Source organism: Melospiza melodia, chromosome 12, assembly GCF_035770615.1.
Source record: "Melospiza melodia melodia isolate bMelMel2 chromosome 12, bMelMel2.pri, whole genome shotgun sequence".
Lineage (NCBI taxonomy): Eukaryota > Metazoa > Chordata > Aves > Passeriformes > Passerellidae > Melospiza > Melospiza melodia.
Window position 1 is genome coordinate 15,753,716 of NC_086205.1, and position 6,000 is coordinate 15,759,715.

Consider the following 6,000-nt stretch of genomic DNA (forward strand, 5'->3'; position numbering starts at 1 on the left):
ATGCTGTGTGAGTTTGAAGACACTTAAAACTAAATTGATTTCTTCCTTTAATTTTTTTTTTAATTCTACTCACCAACCACAAACCATGGGAATAAAAAGTACCTACTAGGCAGAGAATGCAACTTACTAGGTTGTAAGTTATTGCTGTGAAGATAGGAAACTTCTAAACATCAAAACACATGGAGAATGGGCAAACTGACAGATCTGAAATGAATCCCAAAGTGAAATGAATCCCAAAGTTAAAGAAGACACTGATTATAAAAACAAACTGCAAAATACTGATGGAAAAAACAATTACAAGGGAACCTACTTACCTTGGATTGTGGTAGGCTGCTCCAAAATCTTAGGCTAACTTACTAAGATTATTTTTTTCTGTGTAGAATACACACCATGGCATCTCCTAATACTATTATTTTCTTTTTAAGTCTACAGTCTCTAGTAAATGCTTAGGAATTCTTAGGAATTAATACAGGTTATTTATATTATACTTACAGTTAAATTTTCAACCCCTGTGTGATCTGCAAGTACACTTTTTTTTTTAATAGAAGAGGATTTAATAAACATCAAATCTCTTAAGAGTATTATCCAGTAAAATTTACATTTATAATAAACATTTACAAAATGCTTAACATTTACATAAATTCATCTGCCCTTCAACTTGAAAAGTATTAAAATGAAAGAAAAAGTTATAGCGGGACAATTCCTCCCTGACCCAATACAATTTTTACAAACACCTAAAGAAGAGGGGAAAAAAGAAAAAAAAAATTTAACAATCCTGGATTAGTTTGTATTTCTCACAGGACCCAGCACCCAATAGCTATCTTTTTGTATAATTTCTATTTGTCCAAAACAGGGTACAAGGCACCAGCTGATTTACCTGCGGTTACCTTTGCCGGGAAGGGCAGGGAGGGAGGTGTAGCCCAGGGCAGCTCCCCCCGACGGTCACGGCAGCCGGGCCGGGGCCGGGCTGCTGGAGCTCGCCCGGCCGGTGCCCACGGTGCCCACAGTGACCCCTCCTGGGCCGACAGTGCCCGCAGTGCCCACAGTGACCCCTCCTGGGCCCGCGGCCCCGAGCGCCGCTCGCCCCGGCCCGGCCGCGCCGGCACCGCGCCAGGCCCGGGCCTCGGCCGCGCCGGGGAACCGCAGCGCTGCAGGGAGGAACACGAGCAAACCCCGTTAGTTACACCCGGTTAGTGAGGAAAGAACAGCAGCCAGCGGCCGTGGGGACGGACAGTGTGAAACACTAATGTTATCCTTCAGGTATTTCCTTAAAAAAAGGGATTCTGTTTGGAAAGTGCTGTTCCAGGAATGGTTCAGGGGTATGTCCAACAACTGTGCCCACAGCGCAGGGCTAGCTTTAGACTTTGCTGCTTTTAGTGGGTTTTATTTGTTTGGTTTGGTGGGGTTGTTTGTTTGGGATTTATTTTTGTTTGTTTGTTTCTTTGTGGTTTGTTTCTTTGCTGTTTGTTTCTTGTTTTGGTTTTTGTTTCTTGTTTTAGTTTGTTAGTTTCTTGTTTTGGTTTGGTTTTTTTGTAGTGTAAGCTCACCTATGCAGAAAAGCTGGAAACATTTGAAATGACAATTTCCCCTGGTCTCGCAGCACTTCATACTTAACTTTTAAAACTACGGGACAAATAGCTTACAGTCTGCAAGTGCAGTTCTGCAAAATCTAGGTAACAGGCACAAACCTTCAAACAGCAGGAACCCAGCAAGGACTGCTCATCACAAAGATTTTGCCACAAGTCACAGTGTCCTGAAAGCAAATTGATAAAACTGGATTGGAGGAAAAACATATTGCAAATATGCCTAGATTGAGAATATCCTTTACTTGCATTTGAATTAAAACAGAGAAAAAAATGGCAAATTTAACTCAAGACCACCCCATTGCAAGAGGAGCAGTTTTTCCTTTAGATACTTGCAAAATTAATGTTGAATAAAATTATTACCAATCAGTTCACAATGACCAAGATATCCACAGTGGTCTTAGATGTCAGTCTAGTAAAAATAAATTTTAAGAATCATACATTTTTAGGAATATGAACTGTCAGCATTTCATCGAGGAATCTCTGGCATGTGGTAATTTCCTGGCAGAGATAGAATTACACAGATTTGGTGACATCAAAGTGTAAAACAGCTCACACAAATTGGTTGAGAGGGTTTTTGTTTTCTTATTTCTACTGAGTTCATTATTACTATTTAAAAATCCAAACAAACAGCGTATGAAATACCAATTAATAAACATTTTCAGTATATGAATTTCCAGGAAATTCTGTGAACAAAAGTGATCTCAAAATGAGACACAATTCCAGTCAAATCTAACAAGTGATCTGACAGCTTTTTGGGAACTAGCACAATAGAAAGTGCATAGAAGCACCCAGGGGGAAAAATCTCTACAGATCTGCTTTTGCAGGTGAAGCTGCAGTAGAATGCAATCGAATTTTATGCATTTTTTATTATAATAAATCACAAATATGCAATTTAATAATTATAACAAACAATCCAGAATTAATAAACTGGAATTTAGAAATCCACAAAGGAGAAGTTAATCACCACTCAAAAAATGTTTTTTTTTCAAATCAGCTAGACAAAAAAAGGTAAACAATGCAAAAAATATATAATATTATAGGCTGATTGAATAAAAAGCCCAAGAGTTTTATTTATGAGTATGTTTTATAAATATAATTCTTCTAATTTTGTTCAATGAAACATTTTTAAAAGAAATATTTTATATTGGCTGCATAGCAACATATGTATCTAATAGAAGAAATAATGTTTGAAAATATTTTAAGATAGTTATATCCACATGTTCAATGCAGAATATGCAGAATTACTTAAAACTGTATTTTGCACACCTTCTTTATATTTTAAAGCACAATTGAATTGCAGGTAAACTGGGAGAAAAAAATCTGCCATTTCTGTGTGAAGTACAGAACTCATCTTTTTTTGATCTTATAGTTATATTTGAGATACTGTGTTGACTTTCTGATGGTGTGATGTTGTTAATATGTCATAAAGAGAGTACAGTCAAAGTGTTTGCACAAGCAACAGATGGAGTAGCAAAGATAAAAGAGCTTAAAAAAAAAAAGCAGGGGTGGGGGGGAGAGGACTAAGACTAATACCTGGGGCTGTACCTGGCTCTGCCTTTGTGATGAATATCACAGCTTAGGGAAACCAAAAATTGTGAAATGGCCAAAGTTTCCCCAGGCACCTGAAGCAGTAATTCACCTAATGTCTACAGCAGCCAGGGAGCAGATTCCCTCTCTGCCCTAGAAGTGCCCATTTATCTGTTTCACAGGGGATTTGTGCAGTGCAAAGCTGCCCAAAGCCCATGGGCTGACAGAGGGAAATGGCATCCAGCAGCACAGGGCAGCCCAGGCAGCCCATCAAGAGCAAAGCCACAAAACAGAGCCAGAGGCAGCTCCAAGGCTGCCAACACAACTGCCTGCAAAAGCTGCCAACGAGCCAGAAACTGCTTGTGGGAAAATATCACTTACCCTTAGCATCTGGGTCCCATGATTACTGTCCAAAGAAACACAGGCTGGTAAGATAATGGCAGGATAAACAGCACTTCATTGCTCCTTTTTCTCCCCCTTTACTCCCACAATTTTTTGATACATCGCCTCCCAAACTGGGAACAATTTTTTAAAAATCAGTTGTTTTAATCTTTGTGTTACTCATGAAGTAAAATGAGTCTTCCTGCCTGATCTCTAAAAATAGCTTTCGCACGCGCTTCCCCTGGCTCTCGATGCACGACACATAGTGGGGCCATTTGTTACCATTATTGACGTGTTTGTGGTGAGCTGCAAACGTGTTTACAGTAGAAATGAAGTCCCTGCTCTCCTGGAGGTAATCCTGGGATGTCTAAAAGACTCATGGGAGTCCTTGACATGGATTCTCTGAAATGAATTTCTGTTCCCATATAAATAAATTATCTCGGGGCCAAATATTTATATTTTCCTTCTATTTCAGGAAGGCAGCAGATGCGAAGGCTCCTGATGGTTCTAGCAATAGTGCCCTGCACAAGCTGTCTGCTGTTGGATGTAAGGATGAATGGGAGCAAAAGAGGAAGAGGAGGGCTTCACACTTACCCCTTGCAGTGTAACAGAATGAGAAATGGGGCTTTTGCAGCCAGTAAATAGGGCAAAGTGAGAACTGGCTCCCTGAGGTGATGGGTGTCAAAAATGCTAGGGGACCTAAAGGCCAGAGATGCCTCATGGCGAGTGAATTGGCCCTAACTTCCCCAAATTATGCCAAAGGTTGGCCAGAAAATTTTACAGTCATAAGCTTTTGATCGGAATGGATAGATTGCCATTTCTGTTCACTGCAGTTTCTATTAAAAATATACAACCTTGTCATCTTACCAGCATAGTAAGGATTTTTTTCCTGTAGAAATTCACTAAAATAAGTAAAATTTAACCAGAATTGCAGTTTGTACATTTGTAGCACACTGAAACACACCCAGGCAATCACTCATTAAAGCTGTCCAGTTATGTGTAACATATATGGGACTGTGCAACATGCCAGGTGTTAAACAAAACATGAGGTGACATCATTCTGCAGAATGGGCTATAGAAAATACAATCTCCTGGTGATCTACAGAGAAAAACTCACTGCTTTTTGGGGAATTTAATAGAAAATGACAGAAGAGTTGTAACTGTCTTTATATTTTGAAATCAGGCAAATCTGTTTCTGCATTCACAAATTCATGTTTATAAGCAGCAAGCCTACACTAAATCTGTTATTAAAAATATTCTTTCTAGTAAGAAATAAGGAGCTTAGAGTAAAATGAACAAAATGTATAGGAATATCTGTGAGCTGCAGATAGATTTAAGAGTACAGCCAGCAAGAAAATATCCAAGGGAGGCTAACCAATAATATAAGAGGAAACTGTAAACTGAAGTTCCTGTGTAATAAACAATATGAAGCAATATGGATTCAATGCCACAATCTGTTTTCCTGTGGTCTTTTAATCCTCAAAGACAGAAAGGTGTTTGGCTACAGCTCCTTTGATTGATAGATTATTTGATCAAATGTTGCTGAGAGGTGATTATTTCTATTCCTGTGCAAACTAATGAATTCCAAAACCTGCTCAGATTTGTAGTGTTATTAGTACCTTCATTAAACAAACAGCAAAAGTCATTGCTAAACAGTTCAGCTCTTCCTGGTCCCTTGGACAAGGACTATTTTCAAAACCAAATGTATCTCCACTGTGAGGCCTGAGCTCTGAGAGGAAGTTATTGTGCATATCATTAATATTAGCCAGTCTTGTCCTTGGAAACAAGAGAAGAAATAGATGTGCAAATACATTTGTATCAGTGGAGCAAAGTACAGAAAACTCACCAAGGTACCATGGTGGCCTATGTGACTCTTGCTTTCAATGCTGTGGAAAGATGAGTACAGAAAATGTTGTTAATTAGCTCTGAGTATGGTCAAGAGAAAACATCTCAGACCACATCACATGAATGACAAGAGACAGATGATAGGCTAACTCAGCTTTACATTAAGCAGAGAAGTTGACAGTGGTATAAAACCACTGAAAGGCTGTAGCTAAAGTCAGGCTTTACATGCAGGCTTTTGATGCAATATCATAGTACTGGATTTAGAATAATCAAGGAAGAAAAGTAGCTTATTTGTTCCTTTTAATAGGAAGCCACTACACACAGCATTTAGCTTGCTTTTTCTATTAATGCACACTTTGTTTCCTGCTTTTTTTTAATCTGTCTTTAATATTTAGTGGTGTACAGATCTTGCTCACATTCAACGTTTTCATATTTCATTGTATTTTAATTACTAAAAAACCCTATGCATAAGCTGCATCGTAATATTATTTGCTTCCACTCCACTGGAAATCATGTTCAATTTCTTGATCATGGAAATATTTTTAATTTTTTAATATGGAATTGTTTGAGAAGACAGTTTCAGCAGCGAGACCTAGTGTTGCAAATGAAACACATACCTATGTTTCAGGACAAAAAAAAAAAGAAGGCACTGTATCTTAAG

At 38.5% G+C, this 6,000-nt stretch overlaps 2 long non-coding RNA genes across 2 annotated transcripts in view; one reads left to right on the forward strand and one right to left on the reverse strand.

Moving 5' to 3' along the window:
* Positions 1 to 974, reverse strand: part of LOC134423440 (uncharacterized) — a 42,097-nt gene extending 41,123 nt beyond the window's left edge. The window contains exon 1 of the long non-coding RNA XR_010029119.1: positions 878 to 974. This is a non-coding gene — a long non-coding RNA (uncharacterized LOC134423440). The remainder of the gene's footprint in view (positions 1 to 877) is intronic.
* Positions 975 to 1,122: 148 nt separating this feature from the next.
* LOC134423442 (uncharacterized) lies at positions 1,123 to 4,360 on the forward strand. Its single transcript, XR_010029121.1, has 2 exons — positions 1,123 to 1,260; positions 3,970 to 4,360. It is a non-coding gene; the product is annotated as an uncharacterized LOC134423442 (long non-coding RNA).
* The last annotated feature ends 1,640 nt before the right edge of the window (positions 4,361 to 6,000 follow it).